This window comes from Pan paniscus, chromosome 1, assembly GCF_029289425.2.
Source record: "Pan paniscus chromosome 1, NHGRI_mPanPan1-v2.0_pri, whole genome shotgun sequence".
Lineage (NCBI taxonomy): Eukaryota > Metazoa > Chordata > Mammalia > Primates > Hominidae > Pan > Pan paniscus.
In genome coordinates, this window is record NC_073249.2 from 36751106 (window position 1) to 36772959 (window position 21854).

The following is a 21854-nucleotide window of genomic DNA, read 5'->3' on the forward strand; positions in this document are numbered from 1 at the left end:
TTTTTTTTTTTTTTTTTTGAGACAGAGTCTCGCTCTGTTGCCCAGGCTGGAGTACAGTGGCTTGATCTCGGCTCACTGCAACCTCTGCCTCCTGGGTTCAAGTGATTCTCCTGCCTCAGCCTCCCGAGTAGCTGGGATTATAGGCGCACGCCACCACGCCTGGCTAATTTTTTGTATTTTTAGTAGAGACGGGGTTTCACTGTGTTAGCCAGGATGGTCTCGATGTCCTGACCTCGTGATCCACTTGCGTCGGCCTCCCAAAATGCTGGGATTACAGGCGTGGGCCATCACGCCCGGCCTTGTAACTTCTTATAATAGGTAGTTAATATAAAACTTTGAAAAATGTAGATACAGTTAACTAACCTCTACGCACCATACCATCCATCTTAAAAGCAATGGCTATTTAACAAAATGTAAGGTGGCTATAAAGTATAAAAGAACATTCACACACTTAAAGAGAACATAATTAACAGCAAGCTAGTCAGACAAAACAAACACAAATATTTTCACATTTTCCATGTTTGTTTTTAACTTTGCTTCATGAAGCCACTTATAATTGAGGCTTCTTTCAAGTACAGGATTTCTAATATGAAAAATAGTATTTTCTACATAGCTCTATAAAGAAATGAAAAGCCACAAGCTGCACTGTTTACCAAAGAGTAAAACACAATCCAACTAAATTTATACATGTTTCCCTCTTCTCCAACAACTGCTTCAGATGTTTTTCTATGTACTTTCAAAATATTTTTATTAAAGTCAGTTCAAATTCATTTATGCAGATTAGGAAAAAATGATCCATAGTGAATTATTTTTAAAATTACCTTCTATATACTTCTATCCCTCCACCAAACCAACCACCAAATCTATTGCTAAAGTGAACTATAATGCAATATACTGTTTGAAAGGGCCCAACACAATCTGTAATCTTAATTTCCTAAATATCCAAAGATTTCAACATTCTGCTAATATCAACAAAAAGACTCAAGTGGCCAAAAATCACAGTCAGTAGGAGGAAAAAATCTACAGTATGAAGATTGTTTAACAAAATCTATGCCTTTCTCTCAAGCTACAAGCATTCTTAGACTAGCATTAAATTACATTGTGTGTATACAACTACGTCAGTTTAGATTTGTCCTGGAACATATAGTTACATTAAGAATAAATAATTTTCTAAGTATTTTATAGTTTAATTGGCTTTAAATAGTTAGGCTAGAGGGAAAACAAGCATTTTATGTGTGTTTTTTTTAAGAAACTGGTACATATAAACTAACGGCTATGTGTTCACTTAAATCTTGAGGAAATCTAAAGATGAAGTCTGTTGTGTCTTTGTTTTTCCTAAAAAAGGAAAAAAATCAAAGTCAAGAAAAATGTTAAAGTCTTATAGATATCTACAAGAATATCTACTCTGAAGAAGAAAGAAGTGTTATCCAACAAAAAGGAGAACCTATAGATTCAAAAAACATCTATCTTACTGTCTTAACAACAATAAAGATATGCAGAGGGAGTCTAGATCACTTAGAACCGAAGCAGCTCTATACAAAAATGAAAATGGTGCAATGATGTGACTGCCCAGATAATGACTAAAGGCCAGGTGCAGTGGCTCAGGCCTGTAATCCCAGCATTTTAAGAGGCTGAGGCAGGAGGATTGCTTCAGCCAAGAGTTTGAGACCAGCCTAGGCAACGTAGGGAGACCTTGTCTCTACAAAAATATTTTAAAATTGAGCTGAGCACGGTGGCTCACCCTGTAGTCCCAACTACTCAGGAGGCTGAGGTGAGAGAATTGCTTGAGCCCAGGAGGTCAAGGCTGCAATAGACCTTGATCACCATTGTATTCCAACCTGGGTGACAGGGCAAGACCCTGTCTCAAAAAAATAAATAAATAAATAAAAATAAAAATAAATAAATAAATAAAAGAAAAAAGAAAATGACAAAAAAAGTTTCACAAATGTCTTCATGCTTATAATAATATATTAATGCATCATATATCACAAATACAAAGTCTGGAGTTTTCCCCTTAGGTTTATAATAAACTATACAACTCCTATTTAATGTATTTACTTTTATAAGCCTTCTCTGTTTAGGACTATATGCTATGCAAGTACATACATGAAGGTTTTTGCCATGAGAACTATAGTTCTCATCTCAAATTAGTGGCTTGCCTTTTAACCCATACTTATATACATTTCATTTCCATTGTAAGACACTTAATACTCTTCTAGTGGTACATTCTAATCAACATATTTTGAAAATCTTTATTTTTAGATAAAGCTTTTTATGTATTTAAATAAATAAAACCTGTTAACAATTTAACAATTGAAGCACAATATAGTAACTATGTTGTTTTGTTTAAACTAGTTCACAGCTGTGGGGAAATGTTTGCTTTTAAAACTATAACCAAGGTGAGACTGGACAGTTGTAAGCAGTGAAATACTAGAATACAGTGAATGAATAAATAAGATTTTTTTTTTTTAATCAGTGGCCATTCATTATTTTGCTTTTAGGAACCTGGAAGAAATGGTCTTCTTTAAGTTTCAAATGTTCTGGTAAATGTAGGCGTTTCTTAGCTTCCTTAATATCACCTTGAATTGCCGAAATAAGTGACTCTAAAGAAGCAAAGTTCTTTCGGGTCTGAGGTAGCCAAGGATGGCCACATTGAAGATCTCGCCACGCAAGTCCTTTTTGAAGATACCCATGATGTGCGTTTCCATGGACTTCTTTGTTTTCTTAGAGTATGGGTTCCATCCTATCCTCATAATCATCTTATAGACATCTCCACTTCCAGCACTGGCCCGACCATAATAAATGCCAGTGCACTCATCAGCTGGAAGAGTACTACTTGTTCAGGGAAGTTCGCTGTGGCCATGCCCAGTGCTTGGATCCACAGCACCTGGCCTGGGCAGAAATAGAGCAGGTGCCTCAGAATGCAGTCCACTCGCTTGGGGCACGGGCTGTGGCCCAGTCCATGCATTGCCCAGACCCCCGCACAAAGGGGTCCTGGGGGACGGGGTGTGAACTCTGTGCTGGGGCAAATGCCCACGACACGTGGTGGTGGGTCCCTCACGCCGCCGACCCCAGGAATAGTTTCTGAGGCAGACGGACTAGGGAGGACTGTGACCTGCACCTGCTTCTCCCACACCCTTCTCTGATGGGGTCCCCCAGGGATGACACTGATGGGAGCAGAGGCTTCTCACGGATGATTTGGGGATGATTTGGATGGGGAAGGCAGAGAAAAGAAACAGGTGGTCTTGGATTATGCAAGTTCTACCGTATTGATGCAAAACTTTGATTCGTCCGCACCACCTCCATTTAAACTGAATCAAACACGTGTTCGCACAGCATCAGTTTCACCATGCTGCGGCCCCGGACCCAGGTGGGGGCGAGGTTTGCCTAAGCACGCTGCAAGACCGCGCACAGCCAGCGATGTGCATGCGCACTCCCGCACCTGCACATGCGCACACAGCCCAAACACTTGCAGTCGCAGTGCTGTCTCTGGACCGACAGACTGTGATGGGAAGTAAAGTGAGACCAGAGCCAGGTGCCAGGCCAGTGAAAGTCCTGAACTGGCTGCTCCTGGCTCCAGAGAGGGCAGATTCATAGGGTATGTTGACGTGAATGCCTGGATTTTAATCCGTGCTAAGTGACCTCTTTAATGGCGGTTTCAGGGTAAGGTTCAATCCTTACACTTCATGTCAGCCCTGGCTCCCACCCCGGCCATCATCTTAGGACATGTTACATTTCAGATATTTAAGTTCTTCCCCTTGGTGCAAACAAACCCAGCAATGGTGGTTATTGCCTCATCTAAAAAGAAACATTCTCTTCTCAATTAAACTCATTCTTGAGTATTCAAATCCAGTGACTAGGCAATTTTAATCATCTTCTCTAAACAAACAGAAATTTCCACCAGATTATCAGGCCCAGTTAACTTCCTGAAGCCAGTCCCTGAAGGAGCGTCACCAAGTCTCCTGCTTAGACCACCGGGCTTGAGGCAGCTCTGGACACCTTGGGCACAGTCCAGGGGAGTGGGAGAAGGGGGCGGAGGGGCGCCACCTCCTTCTGCCCTCTGGGTCCCTCTGTGTCTCAGTCCCCTTCAGCTGGAGCTCTCCCACTGCTCTCATACACCTCATACTCAGATTTCCATCTCAAATCCTCTTCTCCCTCTCTGGCCAGGCCACAGGCTCTTTCTTGTCTTGGTGGAGCCACAGGTGTGTGACAGCTTGGTCTCCATCTGCCCACCAAACCCAGCCTCCTCCCCACTGGCCCCTCAAGTCCTGCTCGCCTCGAGACTTCTTTCCTGACTATCCTGCCCCCAGTCGACCTTACACCCCAACCTTACTCTCCTCTCCACCATCACTAAGGAAGGCTTTTCTTGCCTACCAGACAACAGGCTTCTTCCCCAGGCAATTTATTTTCCCTAGCTCAAAGGTTACCATTCACCCTTGGTGTTTATTGACATGATTTCACTGAACTATAGTTGTAGTATGTGTGGCAGCTGGAGTGTGGGGGAGAAACAAAGGTGGCCTATACCATCTGCATGTGACATTCCTTTTAGTTTTCCTTCCCAGTTCGTTTCTTTGTTCATGCACCAAACATTGCCCGTTTATCATTTGTCTGGTATTGTGAAAGACATTGGGCATAAAATAAGACAGATAAGATACAATTTCTCCCCTCAGCCCCCAAGGAAACTTGGAGTCTAGTAAGACAGTAGTTTGGGGTTCACAGCAGATAGGTACAATACAGTGTAGTGAGTGCAGTAATAAGGCATTATGGGAGTGACGCAGAGGGGCTCCGAACCTGGGTGGGGAGGACACTCAGCTGAATGTTGAAGGATGAGTAGGCAATAGTCAGAGGAAGGTTGGGGCAGGGGAAGGGAGATCAAGGGATAGTGGTGTAGCAGGGAGAGGGAACTGTGGAAGGCACCATGACGTGTGCTGAGAACTGAAGGTAGTTTGGAGTTGCTGGAACTGAGGTTTGAGGCAGAGAGTGGTGACCGATGAGGACAGAACTGCTCTAACTCCAGGGGATGCCATACATACTGCAGTCGTCATGATAGGTAGCCCCTGTTGTGCACAATTTTCGTGGCCTTAGTCCATGACCCTGAATGTGGCTGAGAGGTAAAGCTGAGCTTGGTGATAAGGACTACAATCTGATAAGGGCTGAAGAACTTGAACTTTAGCCTCATGCTATCCCCAGATGACTGGGCCCCCACCGTGCTGTGTCCCTCTGGGCACCCATATGCTGGTCTTTTCCTTCTCACCCCTTGCTCCTTAGATCACAGGCTGTTAGAATTAGAAGAAACCTTAAATGCCATCAAGGGCAATCCCCTTCTTTCAACAAATAAAACAACACTAAAACAAATAAAGGCCCAGAAAAGAGATTGGTTTGCCAGAGATCACATAGTCAGTGGTAAAATCTTCCAGGTCTATTCTTCCCCCAGACCCACTTACCTACTGGCAATATCCCCAGCGTTCACCCTGCCCCCCAACTTCTCTTGGTGTTTTCTTTCAGGCATTTGGATATGGCTGAGGCTGATTTGCCAAGTCCCCTCCCTAAACCTTATGGTTAATGAATTGGGGGTGGGTCCTGGCAGTTGGATGATGAGGCCCTGGGAGAGGTTTATTGGGGAACTGTAGGAAATGCACTTCCTTCCTCTTCTGAGCAAACTTCCAGAAGTGCCAGATGCTCCTGGATGTTTGGGAAGGACCTGCACACAGCCACTGGGTAGAAATTCTCAAAGGAAGTTTGGAAGAAGGGGAGCCTTGGGAGACACACAAATGTAAGGCAGCAGAGCTCCCAGCTTTAACATTTCCCCTCACCCCTTTGGGAAAGACTGCCAGAGACACCTGTACAGCCTGGTGTGTGGTCTGGGGTGACTGTAGAGAGGGGCAGTCAAAGGAAGAGAGACTTTCCTGTTGCCACCTACTTGGTAGTGTCCTCGGGGTTGGGGTGGGGGGCAAACACTTGGAATTTCAGGCCATGATCAGGGAGGGAGCAGTGGTCCCCCCACCCCGCCTCAGTGATGCTGGGAGGGCTGGAAGGAGCCCAGAATGCTCAGAAGCCCCTGGTGCCTGTGAGCTGTAGGCCTGGGTTGCACATGTATCAATTCTGTGTATCAACAGCAGGTGTTTATCCTTTCTTCCCCTATTTTCTCTCCCCTTGATGTCAGGCTGTCTTGTGACTTGTTTTGGCCAATGGAATATGAGAGAAACACTAGCAGGAGCTTTAAATGGGTTTGTGTGTTTTGGCTTCATCTCCTGAGCTTTACTGGTCATGAGGAGAGCTTGTCCTGAGTGTCTGCTAGAGCTTGTCCTGAGTGTCTGCTAGTCCCAGGACAAAGACCCACAGCCTGAAGCGGAGCCACAACATCCGATGTGCAGGCTATTGAATGAGAAATAAATACAATTGCCATCTGAGATTTCAGGGTTGTTTGTTAAGCAGCATGGTCAGAGCAAACCCTAGAATACAGTTATTTTGAGAAAGACTGAAAACACAAATGACCAGTGACTTAACACAAAAAGGTTTTCTTCTCTCATGTAAAAGTCCAAAGGTAGGCCATCCAAGGAGTCACCGAGACCCAGGACCCTTCCAGCTTTCAGTTTCACCCTCTTCAGGTTGTGGCCCTCATCTTCATGATCCAAAGTGGAGTGAGTGATCAGGGTCCACATTCTAGCCAGCAGGAAGGAAGACTGAAGGATGGCAGAAGGACGTGCCTGTCCCTTTAAGGAGACTTCTTAAAAGTTTTACACCGGGAGTAATTTTGGAAATATTTAACTACCAGTAAGGCATGGGTTTCAGTTAATCAGAACGAATACCAGCTATAAACAACAGGTACATCTCTACCTGGGCATGTGGTGTAACTATCAGCCCTGATCACATCTTTCCATTTATAGATCTCATTGGCAGATCTTAGTCACATGCCCACACCTAGCTGCAAGGAAGGCTGGGAAGCATAGTCTTTACTCCAGACAGCCTTGGATCCAGACACAAGTTGGAGGTTGTAGTATCGAGGGAGAAGGAGAAAGTATTTACAGTGGGACAGCTAGTGTCTCTGCTACGCAATTAAAGACACTTAGCGGCCGGGCGTGGTGGCTCATGCCTGTAATCCCAGCACTTTGGGAGGCCGAGGCGGGCGGATCACAAGGTCAGGAGATCGAGACCATCCTGGCTAACATGGTGAAACCCCCTCTCTACTAAAAATACAAAAAATTAGCCGGGCGTGGTGGCAGGTACCTGTAGTCCCAGCTACTTGGGAGGCTGAGGCAGGAGAATGGCATGAATCCGGGGGACGGAGCCTGCAGTGAGCTGAGATCACACCTCTGCACTCTGGCCTGGGTGACAGAGCAAGACGCCATCTCAAAAAAAAAAGACACTTAGCAGAGCTCTTGGTACAGGTCCATAAGCCCTTTCCACAATTTAAAAAAGAATTTTCCAAGTTTCTCTGAAAACTTTTATGAAAAAGTATTTTCGTAAATCATTAGCAGAATCTGACCTGATGTGTCTATTCCATTTGGTGTGAATATTCATACATTTGCTGCAGAACTATAATGTGTTTGATTATGAGGTACTGTCCTGGATCCCTCTGCATACATACAGTATATATACACATACACACATATGCATGTACACAGTATTACCTTTATAAAATCTAAAAAAAGTCTGAACTTGAAGCACGTTTGCAGGGTTTTGGATAAATCAGGTGATCATACATCCCAGTTTTACAACTGTAGTCCTGGTGAAATTATTGATAGCTCCCCCACCCCTCCTTTTCACTTTCAAAATTGCCTGGTTTGCAATGATAAATTATATAGTCAACCTGTGGATAAAGGATTGTGAATCTGTACAAAGTTAAGCTCTCAATAAACGGCAGCAGTTATTACCATTCCCAAGTCAAGCTCTTATAGAGCCTATGTATATACAAGAATATACTAAAATTTTTTAAGCTAGCCATTCAGTTCCTCACACCTAAACAGCACCCTCATCCCCATTTTGGCTCCATTCTTTATGAATTGGCTTCCAAGACAGCATGGCAGCCAGCTTCATCCCAGCTGCCTCTTAGTGGTCACAGGCTTGGAAGTAGTGAGCACTAAATCAAGGCTGTTTTATTGAAGCAGGAAAAGGACTAGCGCATTTTGAATGTTGACAGGCTTTTCTTTCTTTATTTATGGTGAATTTAAAAATAGGCCTGGAGATGATTTTTTGCAGCTGAATTCTACATTCATGATACCCCCTTTCCACAGTAGAGATGTGGGGAACATCCGACTGGGAAGTCTGTTTCTTGATTTGAGGTTCTTCCTCCAGGTTCCACAGTCAGGACCTCAACTCCTGGGACAGGCACCAGTGTCTGTCTAAGCAGGGCCAGCCCTGAGCAGCACTGTAGAAGGTCCCTTTCTTTTCCCTCCTCCCTGCATTCCTTCACCATCCCCGCTCGACTTACCCTCTTCCAATTTCCCACGGCAAAGCACAGTGTGATATTTCCCAAACTTGGCTCATCTTCACTTGCATCTGGGGGTGTTTGAAAACACAGATTGCTGAGCCCTGCCCCTAGGAGAGTGATTGAGGAGGCTGGGGCCAAGGCCAGGAATCTGAATTTTTAACTGTCCCCTTGGTGATTCTGAAGAGCCCCCTAAATCAAGAAACACTGGGCCGGGCACGGCAGCTCATGCCTGTCATCCCAGCACTTTGGGAGGCCGAAGTGGGAGGATCATTTGAGGTCAGCAGTTCGAGAACAGTCTGGCCAACATGGTGAAACCCCATCTCTACTAAAAATACAAAAATTAGCCAGCCGTGGTGGCGGGCATCTGTAGTCCCAGCTACTTGGGAGGCTGAGGCACGAGAATCACTTGAGCCTGGGAGGTGCAGGTTGCAGTGAGCCAAGACCACATGACTGCACTCCAGCCTGGTTGACAGAACGAGACTCCATCTCAAAAAAAAAAAAGAAAAGAAAAGAAAAAAAAAGAAACACTGGCATAGTGCAATGAGCAAGGGCTTTGGAATCAGACAAAGCTGAGTTCAAATCCAGCTTCTGCCACTGTGGTCATGGGCCATTACAAATTTCTCTGAGTCTCAGTTTGCCCATCTGTAAAAGGTGAAAATTGAGTAAAAAATATATATATGTAGTTGTTGTTGTTGTTGTTTTGAAGGGTAGCATTTTGCTCTGTTGCCTGGCCTGGAGTGCAATGGTGTCATCAGCTCACTGCAACCTTAAACTCCTGGGGTCAAGTGATCTTCCCGCTTCAGCCTCCCGTGAGTAGCTAGGACTACAGGCACGTGCCGCCATGCCTAGATAATTTTTAAAATTTTTGTAGAGAGAGATTCTCACTATGTTGCCGAGGCTAGTCTCAAACTTCTGGCCTCAAGCAGTCCTCCCGCCTCAGCCTCCCAAAGTGTTGGGATTACAGGTCTGAGGCACGACACTCAGCCAAAACAATGTATTTAAAGATCCTGAAACCATAATTGGCAGATTATAAGGACTCAATAAATATTAATTCCCCCCAAGTCCTGAATCACAATAAAGCATAATTGATTAATAAGACAGTTGTGGGTTACTCTTCCAGAGAGACCAGCCCAGCATTTAAAGGGGGAAGGACAAAGTGTTAAGACCAAGAATCAATTCTCTCACTGGGTACAGTGGCTCAACACTCATAATCCAAGCATGTGGGGCTGCAGTGAGCTGTGTTTACATCACTGCACTCCAGCCTGGGCAACAGGCTGTCTCAAAAAAAAAAAAAAAGAAAAAAAAAACAATTAATTATTCTCTAGACCTTGGTGGAAATGTTTGAGGGGAACAGGAGAGATCTTCCTAGCCCCTGTAAATTATGCCTAAAGGATTTCTTATCTTTTTTTTTTTTTTTTTTTTTTGAGACAGGGTTTTGTTCTTGTTGCCCAGGCTAGAGTGCAATGGCACGACCTCGGCTCACTACAACCTCCACTTCCTAGGTTCAAGCAATTCTTCTGCCTCAGCCTCCCAAGTAGCTGGGATTACAGGCACCTGCCACCACATCTGGCTAATTTTTTGGTATTTTTAGTAGAGACGGGGTTTCACCATGTTGGCCAGGCTGGTCTCTAACTCCTGACCTCAGGTGATCTGCCCGCCTCAGCCTCCCAAAGTGCTGGGATTATAGGCGTGAGCCACCTCGCCCGGCCAATTTCCTATCTTAATGGAAAAATTTTAAAACCTTTACCCTTTATTTTTCCCTTCTTGCCAATAATCCTTTTCCTGCCCCTCATTTCAAAATCAGATTGGTCTGATTCTATCATGCCAAAACTACTGGTTAATCTTAGCTTATATTTTGTAGAATGACAGCCTATGGGGGAAAGGCTGATTAAGTCTGTTTCTTTTGTCATGATCATAGTGTAGTCCTTATATGATATTTACTCAGCTCTCATTGGCTTGGGGCAGGGATGACAGGATGCAATGGTGAGTTATCAATCACTGATAATGGCTTTGGTAGGCTTTCATAATGGCCACAACCATGTTCCATGTCCTCTAAATTCATAGCTCCACATACATGGGATGAAGCCACAGGTGGACATCGTTCTTGGACGAAGGTGGTAGAGAGGACTCTTTTTGGCATGAATGCTGAAAGGGTTTCTCCAGCTCTCCAATAACAACAAAAGCAGTTTTTTCTCCCATGTTGTTGTATGCAGTCAACAAATATTTATCAGTTACTTGCTTGATTTTATGTTTTTGTATAGGCAATTTCTCTAAAATCTTTAGGAATCTAAAGTTCTTGGTTCTAGGAATCTAGTTCTTGGTTATGGGAGACGCATAGAGGGGGAGAGACGAAGTAGATAACATTTTATAGTTTTAACTTTTGCATTTCTGCTATATTGTGTGGCCATATGGCTTAATGAGAAAAGATGGTCTTTGGAGTTTGACATGCTTGGTTTCAGATCTTGACCCCAACACGCTGTTATTGAGGATAAACTCTCAGTGGCATAACACAGTGAAACTTTATCTCATATAAGTCATAGTCTAGTGCAGGGGGCAGAGGGCAGGATGAAGGATGCTCTGTTCCATGTAGTCATTCAGGGATCCAAGCTCCTCCCATCTTCATCACATGGCTCCATGGTACCCTGGGTCATCCAGATAGTGATGTGAAAAAGGGAAGTGGAGGTTCATCTGCAAAGTCTTTATGGGCCAGGCCTGAAAGTGGAAAAAAATCACTTCTGTCCCCATTTCAGTGGCCAGAACTCAGTCATGTGGCCTGCCTAGCTGCAAGAGAGCTAGGAAATGTAGTTGAGCATGTGTCTAAAAATGAAGAAAATGGATACTAATGAGCATTAAGAGGTTCTGCCACAGCTATTCATCAGCTTTGTGACATTGAGCAAATGACTTCAACTTTCTTAGCCTTAGTTCCCTCATCTGTATAATGGGAGTAATACAAATCTCGTGGGACTGTTGTGAGACTTAGAGGAAATAGTATACATGAAGTGCTTGGTACCCAGTGCGCCCTTCCCATTTTAAATATACAGATGAGCACTTTTTCCTTCCTCTGGGCAATCCCAAATATTGGCTAGTTGAAAGTTGTCCTTCAGCAAACTTTTATCTCATTAGGGGAATATGGATCAGCACACACAGCTCCTATGCCCTGGGAGTAGAGGGTTGAGTTTGAGTGATCTTTCAGGGAGGCAGCAAGGTGGTCCCTGAAGCTTGAGGGAGTTTTTCTTAAGGTCTTTTCACAACATATGTGAAGGTTTTGCTGAGCTATTGTCTGAATAACCAGGAACAGTGGTTCTTTAGTTACCTTGAGGAAAGTACCAGAACAAAATGACTTCCATGGCAGCACCAAGCATTTATGTCAATAGAAGGAAAAAAATCTGATGAAACTACTGGACTATTACAAAGACTTTGGAAAGAAGACTCTTTCCTTCTCTTGAGATCTTTAAGAAAAGGTCAGTTTCTTTTTTCTTCTTTTCTTTTCTTTTCACCTCCCTCCCTTCCTTCCTTCCTTCCTTCTTTCTTTTCTTTTTCTTTCTTTTCTTCTTTCTCTCTCTCTTTTTCTTTCTCTCTTTCTCTCTTTCTTTTCTTTTCTTTTTCTTTCTTTCTCTCTCTCTCTCTCTCTGTCTCTCTCTCTCTGTCTCTCTCTCTCTCTCTCTCTCTGTCTCTCTCTCTCTCTTTCTTTCTTTCTCTTTTTTGACAGGGTTTGGCTCTGTTGCCCGGGCTGGAGTGCACTGGTGTCATCTCAGCTCACTGCAACCTCTGCCTCCCAGGCTGAAGTGATCCTCTTGCCTTAGCCTCCTGAGTAGCGAGTAGCAAGGACTACAGGTGCCACCATGCCCAGCTAATTTGTTTGTGTTTTTGTACAGACTGGGTTTTGCCATGTTGCCCCGGCTGGTCTCGAACTCCTGTGCTCAAGCGATCTGCCAAGTGCTAGGATTACAGGCATGAGCCACTGCTCCTGGCCAGAAGAGGTCAGTTTCTATATTTTGGGGTCGTTCAGCACATTTCTGTTTAGGATCAGAAGAATGGGCTGAGGCTTCAGGGGCCACCTGCATCCCTCCTGTCCTTTCTCAGAGTGGTCCTTTTCTCCCTTCTTCAAGAAATGAGGCACCTAAGCCTTTGTGGCTGAGTTGACCTGCCCCTTAGCAATCCTCTGAGGGCTGCTTTATAGGAATCTCCAGAATGCCTAACCTCTGATCGGGTTCCAGAACAATGTCCCAGAACATTCTGTGCACTTGACTGGCCATACCCAATGAGAGCCAAGTTCAAGAGGGTCAGTGTAGGGAGATGTAAGGGAAGAGGAGAATAGTGAAGTGCTGTCATGGGAAGTAAGATATAAATAAAATGACCCTGTTTCCAAAGAGGCAGTACAGCCCAGAGGCTCTGTTCTTGGGCGTGCACATTGTTGGGTGGTTTTGACAGGCTGTGGAGCTAAACCAGAGCTCAGAGTCAAGAAGGAGAAAGGAGGCACAGGCTTGGCAGCCAGATGGTTTTTCTTCCTCTGCCTTCTGTTGGGTGGCTTAGAGGATGCACACGGAACCCAGACTGCGCTCTTTCCTCTGAATGACTTCTAGCCACATCCCTCCCTGACCCCAAACTGAAAGCCATTCTATTTTAACATTTCTCTTGGGAAGTAGATTCCAAAATTTCCCTAAGTCTTCCTGTAAGGGGAGCCTCTGATTTCCAGTAAATCAAGGGTCACATAGTTTTCTATATTCATTTGCATTTGGTTTGCATAAATTAGCATGCTACCAAGTCCTGGACTCTGAGTCAAAGCAAGCCAGGGAATTAATGCAAAAAGGCTCAAGCTTCTGTGCCCCTGGGAAATGGCAGAGGAAGACAGCTTCAGCCTCAGAGCGCACAGCACTGATTTGTAAGAAACAGGTCTCATCATCCCCTTGGCCAGCAGATTTTCACCCTGGGCCCACTAAGAAGCCTGCCAGGGGGTCCTCTGTTGTCTGGACCCTGAGGCTTCATCCTCAATGTGTTGGAGCCTAGGAGAGAGGATTAGAGTTATGCGGTAGGTGTGGGAGTTGTGTTTGATGGGCTAGGAGTTGGGTGAGGAGGGATCCTCAGTTTTGGGTAAAGGCAAAAAGGCAAGGAAGCCAGGAAAAAGCAAGGAGTTGGAATAAAGACAGAGTGTGGGAGAAAGAGAGTGAGCTGGGTACAGGGGTGGGAGCAGATGTAGAAGGAGGAGGACAGAGAATCTGACTCAGGATTGAGACAGCCCGTGGGAAGTGGATCCCTAGTGTAGGAACAGGAGAGAGCCAGAGAGGAGAGGTAAGAGGGGGCAAGACTCGGGGTTTAAGTAGAGGCAAGCCGGCAGGCAAGCACTGCATGGCTAGTTGAGAATGGAAAGGGGACGTGGTGATCTAGGAAGTTTCTGTTTAAAGGCAGAGAGTGTATGGTCAGGCAGGGGCTGTATCTATTTTCTTGTTTGTTTATTCTGTTGTTTGTTTGTTTGTTTTGAGACAGAGTTTCCCAACGGTGCAGTCTCTACTCACTGCAACCTCTGCCTCCCGGGTTCAAGCAATTCTCCTGCCTCATTCTTTTGGGTAGCTGGGATTACAAGCATGCGCCACCACTCCCAGCTAATTTTGTATTTTTAGTAGAGATGGGATTTCTCCATGTTGGTCAGGCTGGAGAACTCCTGACCTCAGGTGATCTGCCCAGCTCAGCTTCCCAAAGTCCTGGGATTCCAGGCATAAGCCACTGCGCCTGGCCTGTTTCTATTTTCTTTTGCCAGGCAGGTTATGTTATACTGGGGTTTCTTGCTGAGGTCTGTCCTGGGACTGTCTGAGGTGTCACAAAGAGCCCACAGGTACAGACGAGAAATTTGAAAGTGACTCCAGACGCAGCAGATGACAGCAAGATGGGACTGCAAGTTCTTTTTCTAGAAATTACAAGCTGCTCCGCTACCCACACATGTAGCTCATTCTCCCTGTGGCCAAGACACTCCTGTGCCTGAGGGAAAGGCAATGCCTGTGGCAGAAACGGAGCGGTCCCCCAGCCAGGGAAGAGAGTGGCACCTAGTATGGTACCCAATGCTTTAAGGCATGGAGCTTATTGACTGCTGACTGTAGACCAGCCACTCACCACAGTGTAGGTTGGAAGCCTTCTAAGGCCATGCGTTTTGCAGAGTCAGCCCATGATGGGGCCAGGAGTGTGGGCTCCAGTGTCACCCCCTTGGGATTTAATCCTGGCTGCACCTCTGGGGGCCTTGGGTAAGTTCTTGTAACTCCTCTATGCCTCAGTTTCCTCATCTGTAAAATGGGAACAATAATGCCTACTTCATAGAGTTGTGGGGAAAGAACTAAGCACGATAATCCCTGTAGAGCTCTTAGAAGAGTGGCTGGCAGAGAGGAAGCACTCAGTAGAGGCTGTGATGACACACAGCAGCCCTGATAAGATGCAATAGAAAGATTGCAGAGCTTGGAGAGAAACACCGGATGGGCCCCCAGTTGCTTGGCTCCGTGCCCGATATGGCAGCTGCTCTTACAATTTCAACTTCAGTTGCTGCAGTCACGGCAGCACACTGTGTGGATGAGGGCCAGGTTCAGGCTCTGGCCAACCACAGGTTGGGAAATGACACTGTTAGCTGACGATGTATCATCTGGTTTAATGATGTTTCTTCCTGTTTTAAGTTTTCCTTTCCTTTTTTAGGAGAGTATAAGGGAAAGAAATAGTCCCTTCCTTTCTTTGGAGAGAAGGAATCCATGAGCTGGAAGGAGGGACCCTGGCACGAAGAAAGGCACAGGCCCCTCCATAACTTGTTTCTACCACTCCCCTTTGAGGGCCCCTGGGGAAGGTTGGTTAGTCTTGAATCTGTGACCAGGAGAAACCAAAAATCCTTAGTGGGGTTTCTCCCTGTCCTAGGCCTCCTGTCAGAGCTAGCGGAGATCTGCTGGAAGGAGGCTGGGAGGAGGGGATGTACGGATGCCATCATGCCTGGATGGAGCACCAGAAGGTCTTTATAACAAGTATTTGTGGAGCTCCTAATATGTGCCAAACTGTGGTAGACCTGGATACCCAGAAACACGGCCACTCCCCTAAAGGAGGTTGCAGGCTATACCAATTAAAATAATTACTTCAGTCCCTTCTTATCAACAGAGTCGTCCATGGAGACTATTTCTCCCCCTGCCCCAGGCACACAGAAGCCTTGAGGCTTTCATTGTGGCCCCACGGTGACAGCACACCCAGGTGGCACTCTCAGCGTATCACTGATTTGCAGAGCTGCTGTCTTGCAGCTAAAAGCAATGTGCTGGTGGATTTTTAAAAAGTTCTGAGAGGCTTCTTAGAAGGTCATTCTCCACATCACTAACTATTCGGATTCCGGAGCACGGTGCCAAGCCCCTCCATTTACTGCAGCCTTGCCCTTCCTCTCAAGATCCAGCCGCTAATGCTATGGGATGGCTGGTGGCCCCACTTGGGCTCCCCCAACCCCCACCTCGACCCCTAGCTTCCGCCTGTTTGGAGCTGTTATCAGAGGAAACAGACTTGAACATGACGGAGTTGCTGTCTCTTGGGCCTGACCAGAGAGTTGTGTTTTCTTGGCCTATATCACCTCAGATTTATCCTCGGCCTGACCGCAGTCATTATCAGCTAAATTCACCATCTCTAGATGCCCAGAAGATTTCAAAAGTGGACTATAGGCTGCCAGTTGGTGTTAGAGTTCAGAGAATCCCTGGACTTCAGCACTAGAAAGGAGCAGCTGCTATGTCGGGGGTGTCAGGGGCTGGATGCAGGGGCTGTTGCACTGATCCCAGCTTGCTCCATTCACAAGCCCCTCATCCATCTCTGAAGACTGGGACCAAAGCCAGGGCTGGGGCAGGCCTCTCTGGGCACAGGGGCCTGTTAGCATTGGTTTCATTCCTTCACCAAGAGGCCTAAAGACATTGGAATGATGAGGCAATTAATGTGAAACGGAAACAAGTGGCTTTAGTTCCAGGCATTTGAAACTGAAAGGAAGCTGTTGACATTCTTTGAGACCCACTCTAGGCTATGATTTATGCTGTGCTAGCCAGAACTCTGCTACTTACTTGAAGTAGGACCTTGGGAAAGTCCCTTCTCTAGGCCTCAATTTCCTCATACGTAAAAGTGCATCTGGGATTAGTCAAGACCCTTCCAAGCCTGACATGCTATGGTCTAAGTGTCCCAGTAATCTCTCTGTCACCCAGGGATCAAAGATTTACAGATGTGTAGGAGAGATGGGGAGGAACGGACTAAGATATGTCCTTGTGAGTTTAGTTAACTAAAAGACTGGGGGAAAGAAAGGGAAGTAAGAAAATAAAGTGAAAAGGTGGAAGAAGGCAGAGTGTAAAAGAGGGAGATAAGGAAAGTACAAAAGATAGAGATGTCTGCTGCAATTTCTCAGTACTCTTCAGATACATCCTGGCCAGGTTTACTTTCTTAGGGGCAGGGTAGATTGTGAGGGTGTGGAAAATGGTATTTTTTCAAAGAGAGTCACAATAGTATTGCCATCTCACATGCTCTTATACAATGTGATCTTGCCATTTCTCTACCAAGATAAATGCAGTCTAGTTTCTCTCGCTTTAAATCTGAGCTGGCCTTAAGACTTGCATGAACAATAAAATGTGGTGGAAGTTATTCCAAGTGACTTCTGAGGCTTGATCAGAAGCAGCTTTCCCTTAGTTACTTTGAGACATTTGTTCTGAGGGAAGCCAATCTGACTACCTGAGGCCATTGTGCTGGAGAAGCCACACATTGGCATTCCTGTTGACAATCCTAGCTGAACCCTGCCTTCTAATCATTTCCCTCAAGGCTTATCAAATAAGTGAATGAAGCTATCTTGGACTCTCCAGACCAGCCCATGCTGCAGCTAAGTATTACTGATCAATTTCACTTTATACCACAGGGAGCGGAAGAATCACCTAGCTGAGCCCTACCCAAATTCCTGCTGTGTTTGTGCCTAGATTTTTTTTATAAAACAAAACACACTGGAACAGGATGGTAGGAGATTTTTTTGTTTTTGTTTTTTAAACGCTTGTTTCAAACAGCAATGAAAAATCCTTAAAAATGTATAAATAAGACTTCAAGATTTTAGAGGTGTGAAATTTCAAAAGAAATCTGGAGGCTGGGCGTGGTGGCTCACGCCTGTAATCCCAGCACTTTGGGAGGCTGAGGCAGGTGGATCACGAGGTCAGGAGATCGAGACCATCCTGGCTAACACAGTGAAACCCCGTCTCTACTAAAAAATACAAAAAATTAACTGGGCGTGGTGGCAGGCGCCTATAGTCCCAGGTACTCAGGAGGCTGAGGCAGGAGAATGGCATGAACCTGGGAGGTGGAGCTTGCAGTGAGCCAAGATCATGCCACTGCACTCCAGCCTGGGTGACAGAGTAAGATTCCGTCTCAAAAAAAAAAAAAAAAAGAAATCTGGAAGCCAACTTTCAATTTGCCCATTAAGGACTTTAGTACAAAACTACCATCTTCTATAGGTCATTATATCGTTTCTGTTTTTGAGACAGAGTCTCACTCTGCCACACACATTGCAGTGCAGTGGCGCAGTCTTGGTTCACTGCACCCTCCCTGTCCCAGGCTCAAATCGTCCTCCCACCTCAGCCTTCCAAGTAGCCAGGAATACAGGTATGCACTACCATGCCCAACTAATTTTTAATTTTTTTTTTAGTAGAGATGAGGTCTCAATGAAGCAGTGTTGTTGTCTGGGGTAAATACCCGGGTTCATCATCTCGAGCCAAGAAGATTAAGGACATGAACACACATGAAGAGTAAGTTTAGGAGCAGAGGTTTAATAGGCAAAAGAAAGAGAAAGGAGAACAGCTCTCTCCCTTGCAAAAGAGAGGGGCTCCCAAAGGGGAAAACCCAGCCTGCGGTGGACTACGCCCGATTTTATAGGCAAGCTTGAGAAGGCAGTGTCTGATTTATGTAGGGTTCACAGATTGGTTTGACCAGTATGATGTTTACATAGTATTCACGGAAGGCTGCACGCCCCACCCTAATCTTATTATGTAAATGGGGTCTTTGCCTGGCTGGCGCCATATTGTCTTCTCCTTACTGTACATGTGGCTTGACAAAGGGAAGGGAAGATGAAGCTGCCATTTTGAACATGCCTAGTCCCAGGTAGCCTTTTCCTATTGGCACAACTGCTGGCATTCACCTGTACAAGCTTCCAGCTTGCTTACCTATGTCTGCAGCTCGATTTTACAGGCTGCTCTTTGTAGAAAAAAAAAAAAACTATTTTGGGACTGCTTTTCATGAAAAGAAAAACCTTACCAAGGACTCCTAGACCCTCACTATCTGCCTAAGTAATTTCTTCTTAACTCCTGTATCATTACTATATTGCCCAGGCTGGTCTCAAATTCCTGGGCTCAAGTGATCCTCCTACCTTAGCCTCCCAAAGTGCTAGGATTACAGGCATGAGCCACTGTGCCCAGCCATGTTGTGTTTTTTAAAGTACAGTTTATCATGAAAAAGGGAGAAAAGGTACTACATCCAACCAGAATGACTAAAATGAAAGAGATAAACACTATCAAATTTTGACAAAGATATGAAACAACCAGAACTCTCATATATGCCTGGTGGCAGTGTAAAATGGCATAGCCACTTTAGGAAATAGCTTGGTAGTATCCACTAAAGCTGAAAATATGCATATATTCAATTCTATTCTTAAGTATATATCCTACAAAAATTTATGAGCGTTTTAACCAAAAGATCTGTGTACAAATGTCCATAGCAGTAATCTTTTCTTTTCTTTTTTTTTGCTCCAGTCAAGGGAGAAGCAGTGATGTTTTAGTATCCAGAAAGTGGAAATAACCCAAATGCCCATCAACAGCAGAATGAAATTGTACTATATTCACACCATGGAATGTTGTATAGCAAAGAGAATGAATGAACTATTACCAGAGAAGACATGGACAAATCTCATAAACATGATGCTGAAAGAAACCACAGTCAAAAAAGTACATTATTATGTGATTCCATTTATATATAGTGGGAAAAGGAAGCAACATTAATTTATGGTGTTAGAAGTTAGGATAGTGGTTACCCTTAGGGGTAGTAACTGAAAGAGAACATGAGAGGGGTATTGGGGGTGCCGTGATGTTTTGGTTCTTCATCTGGGTGCTAGTTGCATGGGGTTGCTCACTTTATGAAATACCATTGAGTGGTATGCTTTTGACCTGTGCACTGCTCTGCATGTGTGATATACTTCAAAATGAAACATTAAGATACAGGAGGAAGGACATAGTCTCAAAGCAAAGGACAGTTTTTTTGTTGTTGGTTGTTTGTTTGTTTTATTTTGTTTTGAGACAGAGTCTTGCTCTGTTGCCCAGGCTGGAGTGCAGTGGTGGGATCTCGGCTCACTGCAACCTCTGCCTCCCAAATTCAAGCAATTCTCCTGCCTCAGCCTCCCGAGTAGCTGGGATTACAGGCGTGCACCACCAGACCGGCTAATTTTTGTATTTTCAGTAGAGACAGGGTTTCACCATGTTGGCCAGGCTGGTCTTGAACTCCTGACCTCAGGTGATCTGCCTGCCTCAGCCTCCCAAAGTTCTGGGATTACAGATGTGAGCCACCATGCCCAGCTAGAACAAGTCTTTAAAAACTAAATTTAACTTTATGAACAGTTTTACGAAAAATGTACTATATTTGTCCACATTTTCCTCATCTCTCCTTGAAGCAGTGTAAATTGCTTTAAGACAGGGTTCTGGGGCTATGCCAATGTCAGTGGGAAAAGAAAACAGGGGTGACAAGACTGGCATCAACTGATGCTGTGAGGAACAGGCCAGCTCTTTAAGGAAGGTGCCTCTCATCTGCTCCTGGCTTCTGTGCTCATAGTTCACACTCACGGTGTTGTGTGCATGTCTAGGAAGATGCTTCCCAACCTTTTGCAGACCATGGCATACGCAGAAAATGACAACATCGGAATGGCACACTGGCATACCAGTTGGGGATCCTTGCAGTCAATGCTGACTGGACTCATCCTTCAGCCGCCCCCAGGAAGAGAGAGATCAGTACCTTGGCACATCTGTGGGAAAGCTCCCATTAGAGAGTGTGGGGAAGACACAGGCCTCCACAACACATTTCAGGTTCTCTAAACTGGCAAAGGGGAAGAGTCTGGGCTTCCTTTGCCCTTTTGTTCTCGAAGAGCCCAGCTGTGCACACCCCTCACCCCTGCACTATAGCTCCCATTTGGGTAGTGAAAAATCACAGGACTCAGGGGAGTTATGCAGCATTCGGGAATGGAGACCTGGAAAGCCACACACTCCTCCTTGCTTTCCTGTGAGCCTCTCTTCTTGCTGTCCCCTTTACAACCAACAGTCCCTGCAGGGGGAAGACACTCTGCTTTAGTCAGTTCCACCTCCCTTCCAGATCTCATCCTCCTTCCAGCCTAATTTTCCTCACACTGTCATGCTCCTTCCCACTGCTCGCCCCCCACCCCCTACTCTCCTCCAGCACATCACACATTGCGCCTGGGCACACTGAGCTTGTCTGCCATCTATGAACAGGCCCATGTCACCCAAGCCCTTCTCTTTCCCTGTCATGCCATAGCCTCTTCCAGGAGCGCTCAGCCTGCTGTTTCTGCTCAGACCTCCCCTCCTCTGCAAAGCCTCCTTCTGCGTGCTGCCCGAGAGCCATCCCCCACTTGGGTTTGTGTTACTGCTGTGTATGGCAGCATCTTCACTGTGCCTGATTTCCCGTCTTGGCCCATCGTAGGTGCTCAACAATTGTTTCTCAAATGACCAGCAGCCTGCAGAGGGACCCTGACACGAACTCCACCCCACCCCGACTCTTGGCAGTTACTCACTGTCCCCTTGAGTTGGGATCCCAGCCCCTCAGGGGACCTGTCTTGCAGCCATTCCACGCTCTGTCACCCCACTGCCAGGAGACTAGAGCCACACTGCCTGGATGACACTCATCTTTACCAGCTCGCAGCTCTGCCGGCTGCCTGCTCAGGGGTGGCCGCCAGCTGAGGGATTGAGCTGATTATAGGTGAATCAGCACCAGGCTGATTGTGGTGTGAAAAAGGGGAAGGGTGACTGTGTCTTAGCCTCAATCCTGGCTCCCCTCCTTCCAGCCCTGACCGCCTCAATCCTGGCTCCCCTCCTTCCAGCCCTGACCTGCAGTAACAGCACAGGGCCACCAGAGGCTCTATTGGGCGACTCATGCCCTGCGGAGAAAGGCCCAGTGGGAGAGCATCTGACCCAGTTCCCAGCAGATGAGAAAGGAAGAAGAGTTCAGGAGGCCTCTACTCTCAGAGGTCTCCAGCACTGAAACCCCGCAGCCCCACCTGGCTGCCTTATCCTTGTGTTTTGCCCCTCATGGGTCTAGAAGCTGTTGTGTTACACCTTAACATCTTCCTCCTTGCTTGCCATGAGCCCCTCTGCTTGCAGCCCCCTTTACAGAACAACAGTCATGGTAGAGGGAAGATGTC

At 45.8% G+C, this 21854-nt stretch overlaps 1 long non-coding RNA gene and 1 pseudogene across 1 annotated transcript in view; one reads left to right on the forward strand and one right to left on the reverse strand.

Moving 5' to 3' along the window:
* Positions 1-19374, forward strand: part of LOC129397215 (uncharacterized) — a 36723-nt gene extending 17349 nt beyond the window's left edge. Inside the window, exon 3 of the long non-coding RNA XR_008624457.3 lies at positions 19189-19374. This is a non-coding gene — a long non-coding RNA (uncharacterized LOC129397215). The remainder of the gene's footprint in view (positions 1-19188) is intronic.
* Positions 2371-3428, reverse strand: LOC134728993 (riboflavin kinase-like; annotated as a pseudogene).
* Positions 19375-21854: the final 2480 nt, after the last annotated feature.